The sequence below is a fragment of the Aotus nancymaae genome, unplaced genomic scaffold (assembly GCF_030222135.1).
Source record: "Aotus nancymaae isolate 86718 unplaced genomic scaffold, 86718_ANA_hifiasm-v0.15.2.pri h1tg000012l, whole genome shotgun sequence".
Lineage (NCBI taxonomy): Eukaryota > Metazoa > Chordata > Mammalia > Primates > Aotidae > Aotus > Aotus nancymaae.
In genome coordinates, this window is record NW_026988423.1 from 14977036 (window position 1) to 14990522 (window position 13487).

Genomic DNA, 13487 nt, shown 5'->3' on the forward strand with positions numbered 1-13487 from the left:
CATGGAGAAGAATTTCCTGCCTCCACCCAGTGACAGGAATGGTGAGACTCAACCACTCCCTGGCTGAGGCCTGAGGCCGTGACGGTGTGAACTCCTGTGGGGAGCGGTCAGGTATCGGTGTCCAGACCAGCTTGCTAATCTGCCCCCATTGCCACACTGCACAACCTCGAGCAGGTCCTTAATCTTGAAGCTCAGTTACTTCCGCTATTGAGAAAGGGGATCTTCATTTTATTATATTTTATTTATTTATTTATTTATTTATTTTTGAGATGGAGTCTCACTCTGTCACCCAGGCTAGAGTGCAGTGGTGCAATCTCAGCTCACTGCAACCTCCGCCTCCCAGGTTCAAGCAATCCTCCTGCCTCAGCCTCCAGAGTAGCTGGAATTACAGGCGCCCACCACCACGCCCAGCTATTTTTTATTATTATTATTATTATTATTTTTTTTTTTTTGAGACGGAGTTTCACTCGTTACCCAGGCTGGAGTGCAATGGCGCGATCTCGGCTCACCGAAACCTCCGCCTCCTGGGTTCAGGCAATTCTCCTGCCTCAGCCTCCTGAGTAGCTGGGATTACAGGCACGCGCCACCATGCCCAGCTAATTTTTTGTATTAGTAGAGACCGGGTTTCGCCATGTTGGTCAGGGTGGTCTTGAACTCCTGACCTCGTGATCTGCCCGCCTTGGCCTCACACAGTGCTGGGATTACAGACATGAGCCACTGTGCCTGGCCGAAAGGGGATCTTTTAACCCAGCACAAAGGTTTGTGGGATGTCCAGCTCTGGAGCCCAGGACATGAGAGGTGTCAAAGACAGAAATTCCCTTCCCCGCTGGAGGCCTGTACCTTGGCCCCCATTCTTCCCTCTGTCTCCCAGAGCACATCCAGCAGCTCCCCAAGGCCTCTATTCAGCCTCTGAATAGATCTCACTTTCATCACTTTAGCCTCACCTTTGTCCCTCTCCATGGCTCTGCTGAGCCTTGGCCTGGCCTGGAAGCTCATGCGTGTGTGTGTTTGGTAGAGATGGGTTTCACCATGTTGGCCAGGCTGGTCTCGAACTCCTAACTTCAGGTGATTCGCCTGCCTCAGCCTCCAAAGTGCTGGGATTACAGGGTGAGCCACCTCGCCGGGCCTGAGAGCTTTTGTTACAGCAACCACATCCGATACAGTCTCCCTACTGCTCCTCCCCCACCTCAAATCCTTCTACCCTGTAGCCAGAGTTAACCGTCTGATGATATACTTAGAAATCTTTGACATTCCCTGTGACCTCCCCAACACCCCACCTCCTGCCTCCCCAACACACACCCTGCCTCTCTGATGGGGCCAGGATGTCTGACCGTAACACTCAAAGCTCCTCCCACAGTGACATCCCAGGTTCACCATCTGCCCTCCACATGCACCATGGCCTCTAGACCCTTGGCCCTTCTCACAGTATGCCTGGCTGGCACTCACATTCCTTCAGGCTGTCCCGCAGGATCCGCTGCCAGGGATAACCTCCATCTCTGCTTCACCAGCAAAGACAAAGTCCTTAGCTCCACGTAAATGTCACACTCCACCTGCAGCTCTCCCAGCCTTTCTAACAGAAGCAAGGGAGCACTCTCTTCTAGTGCAGAACTCAACTGCATCCTGATTCTGAATTTGGGTTCAGTACTTCCCCCTTTGCCCAAATCAGGGGTGCCATAACAGTTGGTTTCATTTTTTCCTTTGACTGATTGATCCAGTTGCTAAGTAATATGCCAAAGAAGATCTCGGAGAGAGAACTAAGAGTCACCACCACCTGTGGCGTCAGGTTTAGGACTATGCAGTGGCCGTTACATCAGTTGGCCTCTGCCCCGGAGATCACCATCTAAGTCAGGGCAAGAGGACTCGTCTATGATGTTTGCAACCAATGATTAGGCTGTGGGAAGACAGGAGAGGTTCATAGAGAAGGTGGCCTTGGACCCAGGTCCCAAAGTTTGATAGCTTTTAGGGGGCAGAAAATATCAAAGTTAGAAGAAATCAGATACAGAAGCAAGGAGGCATGACGGAGCACTTTCCAGAGACAGAGGGATAGCGCCCCCAAACCCCGAGCGTGCAGAGAGGAAGCTGGAGATGCCGAGGCCAGGCTGCAGAGGCTGCTGTTTGAGCAGCTCAGGATTTGGGCCTTTACGGATTATAAAGAGGGAATGCCGGGGCTTGACTTGATGACAGACGCATCTGCTTTGGCCGGCACAGCTTGTGTCTCTTTTCGTTGACTGCCTCCAGCCATTTGCGTACTTCCTACGTTGATCCTGGCCACCGGCCCTGCCGATTTTCTTACACCAGGCTCCTAAAGACATTCGAGTTTTGGGTCCCTGCAAACAGGTAGTACCGGGAACAGGGAAAATATCAAAGATTTTTACACAGTACCAAACGGTGGAGCACAATTTTGAGGAGGGTGACTAGACCAGAGCAGTTCAGCCGGGGAAGCTGCCGCAGCGACCATCCCAGAGAGCTCGCGCAAGGCCCACCGAGGGCCAGAAGCAGGGAACCAATGCCAGACATGTTTGGGAAGTAGGATCAAGCGACGCTTTTTATTTGGGTGATGCTGGATAAGCGTTTTGCCTGTAACCATCCGTCACGAGTGGAATCCTGGGCCCGAGTCCCAGTGGCAAAAGGCAGCAACGAACGCCACGCCACGCCAGGAAGTACCACGTCCAGCCCCGAGCCGCCACCCAGCAAATGTTCAGTCCCGTCACTGCCCTTGCCTTTCCATTGTGTCTAGGATGTTAAGGCCCCATCTTCCCAATTCCACTTGTGCCCCGCTAAATCCTGTCTCCACAGAGTAACCAGAGCATTCTCTTAAATATCTAGGTTGGGCATGGCGGCTCATGCCTGTAATCTCAGTACTTTGGGAGGCCGAGGTGGGCATATCACCTGAGGTTGAGAGTTTGAAACCAGCCTGGTCAACATGGCAAAACCCTGTCTCTATTAAAAATATGAAATTAGCCGGGCACGTTGGCGGGCACCTGTAGTCCTAGCTACTTGAGAGGTTGGGGCAGGAGAATCCTTGAACCCTGAGGCAGAGGTCGCAGTGAGCCGAAATTGCACCACTGCACTCCAGCCTGGGCAACAGAGCAAGACTCGGTCTCAAAAATAATAATAATAATAAAATCTAACAAGGTAAGTTGTACCTGCAGATCCAGCTATGGAATGCCTCAGCATCTAGGCCTCCCTGCACTGCTCTGGACTTCGTTCTTCTTCTTCTTATTATTATTATTATTATTATTTTGAGATAGAATCTCACTCTATTGCTTAGGCTAAAGTGCAGTAGCGCGATCTCAGCTCACTGCAACCTCTGCCTATCAGGGTCAAGCAATTCTCCTGCCTCAGCCTCCTGAGTAGGTGGGTCTACAGACGTGCACCACCACTCCTGGCTAATTTTTGTATTTTTAGTAGGGAAGAGGTTTCACTATGTTGACCAGGCTGGCTTGGACTCCTGACCTCAGGTGTTCTGCCTGCCTTGGCCTCTGAAAGTGCTGAGATTACAGGTGTGAGCCACAGCACCCAGCCCCAGACTTTGTTCTTTAAGAAAACTATCGAGTTGCAAAATGTGAAGTCAGCTGTGTAGATCTGCCTCGTCCTTCAGTGCTCATCATGCTCTGTGCAGGCCAAACTGGACCCATCCTATTCCCCCCACCCCCACGTAGCCAAGGTTTTCCTCATTAGCTCCAGCTTGGGGCTGGGATTTGTTCCCTCCCAACTTCACCTGTCAAAATCTTCTCCTCTCCAGGAAGCGTCTCCTGCGGGAATCCCCTGTCACCACTCTCATGGCAGGTCTCACCCTACCTTCAGTTACCCACTTCCCTTGGCCACTGTAGCAGGCAGCACACAGCCCCGTGGTCACCTGCGTGAAGCTGTTTCTCTAGTTCTGCTGTGTGGGGCTCCAGGCTCCTTCACCGGCCTTCTTGCAGTTTCCTCAGCCTGTGTGCATGCTCCTATCTCAGGGATTTTATTTTATTTATTTATTTATTTGAGACAGTCTCACTCTGTCACCCAGGCTGGAGTGCAATGGCATGATATTGGCTCACTGCAACCTCCCCCTCCCAGGTTCAAGCGAGTCTCCTGTGTCAACCTCCCGAGTAGCTGGGATTATAGGCACACGCTACCATGCCCAGCTAATTTTTGTATTTTTAGTAGAGACGGGGTTTCATCATGTTGGTCAAGCTGGTCTCGAACTCCTGAGTTCATGATCTGCCCGCCTTGGTAACTCAAAGTTCTGGAATTACAGGCATAAGCCACAACGCCTGGCCACCTCTACATTGTTATTTGTCATTCCCTTTGCCTGGCTTTATCTTTCCAGGTGCCTCATGGATCCTTCTCTCACTTCAGGTATATGCTCAAATGTCACCTTGGTGAAGACTTCCTGACATTTAGAAAATTGCAGCTCTAGCCACCCCTCTTGGGTGTGCCCCGTGTTATATTCCTCCACAGCATGAACCACCGTCGGTTGAACTGTGTGGCTCCTTTATTGCTCAGCCCCCGTCCTGGGACATACACTCCATGAAGGCAGGGACTTGGTTTATTTGGTTGCTCAGTTCACATATGATGAATGAATGGACAAAACTGCTTGGTTGCCACATTCGAGGTATCACCTTGGAGTGCGGTTGGATCTGCCTGAGTTACAGTAGTTCAAGGTGGTGGCCAGGACCCAGGCCACACACACACACACACACACACACACACACACACACACACACACTAGCTCAGGGCTGCATTTTTTTTCTTTTCTTTTTTGAAATGGAGTCTCACTCTGTTGCCCAGACTGGAGTGCAATGGTGTGATCTCAGCTCACTGCAACCTCTGCCTCCGGGGTTCAAGCGATTCTCCTGTCTCAGCCCCCTGAGTAGCTGGGATTACAGGCGTGAGCCACCATGCCTCGCCTCTTTTTTTTTTTTTTTTTTTTTCAGATGGAGTCTTGCCCTGTCTCCCAGGCTGGAGTGCAATGATGTGATCTTAGCTCACTGCAACCTCTGCCTTTCAATTTAAAACGATTCTCTGGCCTCAGCCTCCCCAGTGGCTGGGATTACAAGCATGCACCACCACGCCCAGCTAATTTTTATATTTTTGGTAGATATGGGGTTTCACCATGTTGGCCAGGCTGGTCTTGAACTCCTGACCTCATGATCCACCCACCTCAGCCTCCCAAAGTGCTGGGATTGCAGGTGTGAGCCACGACACCCAGCCAGGGTTGCATCTTAATGCTCCTCTAAGGTCATGAGCTGAGCTACTTGAGGTTGGCCTCTTCCCAGTATCCTCCACTGCCCTGGTGCCCTGGTGGGCAAGAGGTGAGGGGGCCTAGATGAGTTGAGCAGTGGAGCCTCAGGGTTTGGCTAAGAATGGGGGCATGGCTCCCTACCTTCATTTTACAATGTGTGGCTTTGAAGGGCGTTCCCAGAAATGGCAATGGACAAAGGCAAGACCCAAGACCCAGGCTGTACAGTCCAGATCGTATCTACCAACTTCCAACACGGCAGGGGAAAAGAGGTGTCCACACACACCAGGTGGTTTACCAGGGCAGAGTCATTTTAAATCAGTTTCACTGTCCCACAGCAGCAGCCTGAAAAAAAAAAAGGGTAGCTTTTATTCTTAGACACTGTTACCACCTCGGATTGAGACCCTGGCACACCTTGGAGTCACCAGCAGCTCAGTCGACTCCTGATGACTTGGGTACAAGCCCCCCTCACCTAGCCATCTGCACACTCCTCACCCCTCCCTGTTCCTCCTTCAGCCACCCTCTCCCATGCCTACTGTGCTCCAGGACTGGGTCAGCATGAGAGAAAGTGCTTGGCTCCCTGCTTTAGCAGCTTTCTGAGAGGAAAAAGCTGAGACTTCCAATTCTACCCTTCTTTGAGCTATCAGTGAATGGGCACTACTGAGCACCATGCAGTCCTGGCCCCAGTGCTGGGCACCCAGGCGATGCGGAAGAGGCGGGGCTCCAGGAAGGCAGAGACGCCTTCCAGTCACTCATCCTGCAGCATCTCCAGGGCCCAGGAATGAATGTTGGCTGGCTGTGGTGGCTCATGCCTGTAATCCCAGGCAGGGTATCTCAAAGGCCAAGACCTGTGGATCGCTGAGCTCAGGATTTTGAGACAGTGAGACCAGCCTGGGCAACATGGCGAAACCCCGTCTCTACTGAAAATACAAAAAATAGCTGGGTGTGGTGGCGGGCACCTGTAGTCCCAGCTACTCGGGAGGCTGAGGTGGGAGGATGGCTTGAGCCTGAGAGGTAGGTGTTACAGTGAGTCGAGATCTTGCCACTGTACTCCAGGCTGGGTGACAGAGCCAGCCCCTGTCACAAAAAAAAAAAAGAAAAAGAAAAAGAAAAAGAAAAAAATAGTTATTGAACGAATGAATAGGAGAATGATATTCTCTTGGGTAATCCTGTTCCTCATTGCCACGGGCAATGGTTTCTCAGAACTTGTAGCAAGTCTCTTCATTTCTGCCTTTAGGGCACCTTTTGACAACCATCCCTCAGGGCCAGGTGAGCAGGCTGTCCAGGTAACAGGACATATGAATAGCGCTGCTGTGTTTAATTAAACCAGAAGGAACTGAAAATGGGTTCTGAGCACCTACAGATTTTATGTATTTGGGGAGGAATAAAATAAAATGTATGTGTTACAGAGAGCAAATCACTCTTTTACAGGTGTCAGAATTAAAATCCAGGGAAGTTAAATGATTTGCCCAAAGTCACGCAGCAGAAAATGGCAGTTGGACTTAGAATGTGACTCATCTCAAACCAATGGAAGGCACAGCCAGACCACAGCAGTCAGGCCACTGTGAGGACGGTGAAGAGCGATGACTCGAGCTTGCTAATCAAGGTGGGTTACCTGCACCTTGGTTCAACCACCAACTAAAAAACAGGCAGTGATGAAGAAATATGGTGGGTTCAGGTGCACACACTCAGGACCTGCCGGCTCCTCTCAAAGGTGGCAGTGCAGCCCAGTGCCCAGTCCACATGGAGAGAGGAGCCCACCAGGTAAGAAGCTCTACTTGGCTTGCCATCTGCTATTAATATTTGCATATGTATATCTACCTCTATAGCTATTAGAACAGTTCTTGATCTGTCACCCAGGCTGAAGTGCAGTGGCACAGTCACAGCTCACTGCAGCTGCAAACTCCTGGGCTCAAGTGATCCTCCCACCGCAGCCTCCTACATAGCTGGGACTACAGGTACATGCTACCACCCCAGCTAATTGATTTTTCTATAAAGTGTCTCACTGTGTTACCCAGACTGGTCTCAAACTCCTGGTCTCAAGCAGTCCTCCTGCCTCTGCCTCCCAAAGTGCTGAGATCACAGGCATGAGCCATTAGGCCCAGACTATCTACTATAATTTTAAGGCTGGAGAAACTGTTACAAATATCACTCAGATGACCTTTTTTCCTCTGCCAGCACTCCATAACCTGGTCACTTCTGTCCCTCATTTCTCCTGGAGTCATCAGGCCCACTGAAGGGGCCAGGGCAGCAGGCCACAGTCCATCACCAAGCCTGGCCTTAGGCCACCATGATTGTTTTCCCCAGAGCTGCAGTTTAGCAGGAGTAAGCAAGACCTACGCCAGGTGAAATGGCGCCCTGGATGGCAGGGCTCTGGCCATGCTGCTGTGGATGCTTAGGGCTGGGCCATCTTTTGAGTTGGGAGGGTTGTCCTGTGCACTGTAGGATGTTTCCCAGCATCCCCGGCCTAGCCCCAGTACATGTCAGTGCCACCCACACCCAAGTCTCAGTAATCACAAACTGTTAGGGTTCACTCAGGAGGGCGGCAGAAATATCAAAGGAAAGTTATAGAATATGGTCACAAACCCTTTTGGAAGGCCTAAGGTTTGTTATTACTTGGCTGAAGGCAGCCTTGTCCCTTCAGTTAAATAATTAGATAAACTCCCCACATTCCCTTCTCTCTACTCTAACTAGCTTGTTTAGTCATGTAACCTTTCCCCCGGGGGGCCCTCTGGCTGTGGAGGTCAACCAGGGAGAGTATCCTTTAATGGTATTTGCTCTGGGCATTGGTACCTGATCTTTAATCTTTCGAAGAACAACTCTCTTAACCATGTTAATTACCCACACCTGCGCTTACTCAAAGCCTTTGTTGTTAAATCTGCACTGAATAAATTCAAGGAAGGAGAACTAGAGATCGTGTAGCTGCAATCTCGCTCAGTGGGAAGCGCATGACGCCCTAGTCCACTTGTTCAATATACTCTGTGTCGGAGTGTATTTATTCACCCATCACAGAATCAGGGTCTGCAGGACAGACCCCCACAGGTAGTGGCCCCGACATGACTAACGTTACAACAGATGTCTCCAGACATGTCCCCTGGAAGACCACTGGTGTGCAGGATACAGATAGGAAGGGAGAGGGAGCACATGAGAGCCCAGGTGCAGAGGGGATGATAGGACATAATCTGGCCCTAGAGATGGAGTTGGTCTAAGCACTGTGGCAGGGACAGGGGTGTTCCCCAAATCTTCCCTATGCTCCCCTGCCTTTCCCATCCCCCTTGTAGCCTAGCGAACTCTCTACATGACTATTTCTGACTCTTATTTCATGACTAGTTCTGATCATGAAATATGGCAGAAGAGATAGGTGTCACTCTTGAGCCAAGGCAGTGAACGGCCCTGTGGGGTTCTCCAGCCTCCGTCTCCCTGACATGGTGCCTAAGAGGTATGTTCTCCTGGTGCAGGGAAATCCATGTCCCTGAGGGACTGTGCAGAGCAAGATGCCCCCAAATGAACAGAGAGCAAGGCCTGGGCCTCTAAGGTGTAAGACTCGTGGGGTGGGTGGTAGAGCCTCACCTGCTCCGACTGATGGAAATGTACGGAAGGAGGAAGGGAAAGCCTTTCTGATGGGGTTAGGAGGCCTGAAGGAAGCAGCAGAGATGGGAGAGTCCAGCTGCCAACACTTCTAGAGGGGACTGGCTCGACCGGAACAGCCCCACTGTGCCAGGAGGTTGCAAGAACTTGTTACAGGCAGGGGGTGGGGGTGCAGCGGCAGCCTACTCACAGAGGCTGGAGTGAAGGGTGTGTGGTCAGCAGCAAGGATGATCCAAAAGAGACGTTTTCAGGAACTCATGCATTTGTGGAGTGAAAGAAAGCAGACATGAAATAATACCTGCTGAATGATGTCATTCTATCAGGTACAAGTCAGGCAAAACATACCTACCTGTTAGAGTCTGAGACAGTGCTGACGCTGGAGCGGGGGCTAGTGCCTGAGAGAAGCACTAGGGATGTCTGTGGGGATGCATGCTCTGCTCTGGCCTTCTCCTGAATCCACTGGAACTCATCACACTGTTCCCTAGCCTGCAAATGTTTGTACTTTTACACTTCAGTGACAAGTCATTAAAATCCACTAGCTCCATCATTATTAAAAAGTCTTTATTTGTGCACAGTGCTGAACAAGGTTTTATCCAAGGAGAACTGAGCCTGTTTTAAAAGTCATTTCAGGGCTGATGTACAGCTGCCGTTGACTCATCTTGCTTTCTGCGTAGAACAGAAATGAGGATAATCCATAACCATTTGTTTCTCCCCAAGGCCGTGGGCTAGAAGAGGATATTGATTTGTAAGAATTACTCATGCTAACCGAGAACTGTTTGCCAGCCCCAGGTTAGCAAAGGAGGCCCCGCTGACTCAGACAGCCTTGAGAACATTGGGTTCTTCTGGAGTTTGAGGGAACAATAACAGAACGCCTTCTCTTAGCCAAGTGTTCCTTGGGTCTTCAGTGTGGTCTCCAGTTCAGCAGCCTCCATCTCACTTTGGAACTTGTCTGAAATGCAAATTCTTGGGCCCCACTCCTGACACACTGAATCAGAAACTCTAGTAGTGGAGCCTAGCATGTGTGTTTTCACAACTCCTGCAAGCAATTCTGATGCACAGTCAAGTGAAAACCACTGTGCTATATCCATTGAGAAACAAAGCAAAAGAATAAGGCGGTGAAGCTGTCAGACCACCTTCATTCGTGATAAAGCTAGCTCTAGAGAAAGATCAAGAGATCTTTCAACTAGTCAAGAAATAAGAGTCAGATCAAGAGAAGGATGCCATTTTTAATCCAGGCTCATATGAGCTTATGCCTGTGGCAACTGGGCTTTCTAATACTGCACCCCAGATTAGACAGACAGACTTGCCCCTCCCAGAGGGGAGCCTGGCCTCTGAGAAACTAGGGCATGAAGAGCGGACTGTGGCATGGAAGCGCTCATGCTTCCTGCAGACAGCTCATTCCCCAGAGGAAAATCTGGGAAGAGGACTGGGCTGCAAACCCACCAGTCAAGCAACTCTTCCTACCGAAACAAATGAGTGGGTCACCAGGGAAAGGGCGTGGTGCTGGTCGACAACGGTTGCATCCACGCTGGAGGAGGGAAGCCCCCCCACCAATGCATTTCCTAAGTGTGGACGTGGATGACTAGTGACTGACTAGCGTCCTCCCTTTGGGGTTGCTACACCCATCAGCTTTGGGCCTACACAACTGGGAATAGAACTTGACCAGGACTGACATCCGATAATTCCAGGGGCGCTCTTCATGGGTCACTGCCCAGCCTGACGGGTGTGGGCAATTTACGGGTGAAGAAAAGTGGGTTCTTATTCTGAGGTTTCACCTTCCCACTGGAGCATCCCAATGATAAGCACACATTGCAGTATTTCTGCCCTGTGCAGAAGACAGCCAAGAAGAAATCCAGCCCACAGAGCATGAAAAGTGAGAGCTGAGTATGTTCTGCTTCTGCAGAAAGGGTTTGCTTAGGTGGTGCTTTGACCTGTCATTATGCATTTGTCAGTATCTGAATATAAGCAATCTTTATCACTCATGTCTTTCATCCCCCCAAGATGGTGGATTAGAGGCTTCTAGCATGCCTCAGCCACTTGGAAATAGCAAAATAGTGCATAAAGATCAATTCTCTGAGCTTTGATTTAAGATGGAAAATGGGAATCCACCAGAATAACAAAAGATACCCCAGATTCCAAGGGGAAGGTAGGCAAACAGCCTCCATGATGGCATCCAGCCAATAAAAGCGAGTGAAGCCCCAGAACCTAGCAGGGTCAGAAAGTCCCTCATGGCCCACCTTTCCGCAGTGGTACATGCAACCAGGGCCAAGGGAGAGCATCTCATTTCTCCCAAGCCCTGGAGCTAACTTAGGGAACAGCTTGGACTCTGGGAAAAGTGACAGATATTTTCCCAGACCTGGGATCAAGAGAAGGATGCCATTTTTAATCCAGGCTCATACAAAGTCAGTCATTCTTTGGTGACACTGGCAGTGTAGGCATACAGGCATTTAGTCTCAGGTCAAAGATTGGAGCATTTGCTCTGGAGAAGGGTAGGGGCCTCCCCAGTCAGAACTGGGGAGCAAATGTGGAAGGTGTCCCAGCAGTAGGCACTGGAATTGTGCTCTGCTCTGTCACAGGCCTGGAGGGGGAGGAGGGCTGCCACTGCCGCGGTTTCTCCTGGGCAAAAAGATTTGCAGTCAGAGCCAGCTTGGCACCCTGGAACTGCCTGCATGTGTCATTGCTGGGTGCCTTAGAGATTGTGGCACAGCAGGGCCATCTCTACCCCTGGACATATCTCTAGACATTTGGAGCACCTGCTCACCTGAGCTCACAGCCTGAGCTGCCCCACTCTTCCTAAGTGAGTCCTTGGTATAGCGGGGCCCTCTTTGCTCCACACTCAGGGAGATCACCAGGCATTTGGAGCACCTGCTCCCATGGATTAGCAGCCTGAATCACCCCACCCTTCCTCTGCAGAGTTTGTGTTGCAGGGGGGCAGTCTCTTTACTTCATGCCCAGTCAGATCTCCAGGCATTGAGAGCACCTTCTTACCCAGATTGGTAGCTTGAGTCGCTCTCCCCTTTCTGAGCAGAGATCATGGTGCAGGGGGGCCACTGATGATGCTCCAGGCAGATCTCCAGCAATCTGGAGTACCCACTCTCTTGGAGCAGGAGTTTAGGCTGCCCCCACTCCCTGTGCAGAGAACTTGGAGCTAAGTAGTTTCCCAGCTCCACACCTAGGCACACCTCTGGGAGCTTGGTGGCTGCCCACTGGACCTCTTCCTATGCACTGGCGCTTACGCTTGCCATTAGGACAGTAAGCAGTCCTTCCCAGTCTAGCCCCACTCATCTCAGTTTCCCCAGACATCCAACTTGGTCTCCCCCTGGAGGGCTGAGCAGGGAGCTCGGACCATGGTGCACTGCACAGATCAATCCATTGCCTGAGGAAAAGGAGAGCTTCTTCCAGTAACAAGAATCAAGGATATGCCCATCTGTGTTGGCTACAGCTGGCTGTTACCCATAAGTACTATCTACTGGACTGTTGGTCAAACCACACAGCTCAATATAAAACCTGCCAATAGAAGTGCACAGGGCTATTCATAAAAAGAACAAAAGAATGGCAATAGTCAGGTGTGGTGGCTCATCCCTGTAATCCCAGCACTTTGGGAGGCCAAGGTGGGCAGATCACTTGAGATCAGGAGTTCAAGACCAGCCTGGCCAAGATGGCAAAACCCCATCTCTATTAAAAATACAAAAATTAGGCGTAGTGGCACGCCCCTGTGATCCCAGCTACTCAGGAGGCCAAGGTAGGAGAATCACTTGAACACAGGAGGCGGAGGTTACAGTGAGCCCTGATGGCACCACTGCACTCCAGCCTGGGCAACAAGAGTGAGACTCTGTCTCAAAAGTAATTAATAATAATAATGGCATTCGCAGCAATCTGTATGGAGCTGGAGACCATTATTTTAAGTGAAATAACTCAGGAATGGAAAACCAAACATCTATGTTCTCACTTACAAGTGGGAGCTAAGCTATGAGGATGCAAAGGCATAAGAATTGTACAGTGGACGTTGGGAACTTTGAGGAAGGATGAGAAGGGGATGAGGGATGAAAGACTATGTATTGGGTACAGTGTACATTGCTCAGGTGATGGGTACCCCAAAATCTCAGAAATCACCACTAAAGAACTTATTCATGTAACCAAATACCACCAACAGGCTAATAGAGAACTTCTCAGCAGAAACCTTACAAGCCAGAAAAGGCTGGGTGCTTCTTATGGCATTCTCAAAGAAATTTCAACCCAGATGCTATATCCTGCCAAACTAAGCTTCAGAAGCAAAGGAGAAATAATCTCTTTTATAGACAAGCAATCACTAAGAGAATTTTTTACCACCAGACTAGCCTTACAAGAGATCCTTAAGGGTGTTCTAAATGTGGAGATGAAAGAACGATACCTATCACCACAAAACGCTCCTATGTACATGGCCCACAAACCCTATGAAGCAATTGCACAATAGAAACTACAAAGCAGCCAGCTAACGACTTCACGATAGGATCCAAACCTCACATAGCAATATTAACATTGAATGTAAATGTTCTAAATGCCCCACTTAAAAGGCAGAGTGGCAAATTAGATTTTAAAAAAAAACAACGAGACCTATACCTCTACTATCTTCAAGAGACCCACCTGACATGTAATGACACCCATAAATTCAAAGTAAAGTGTTGGAGGAAGA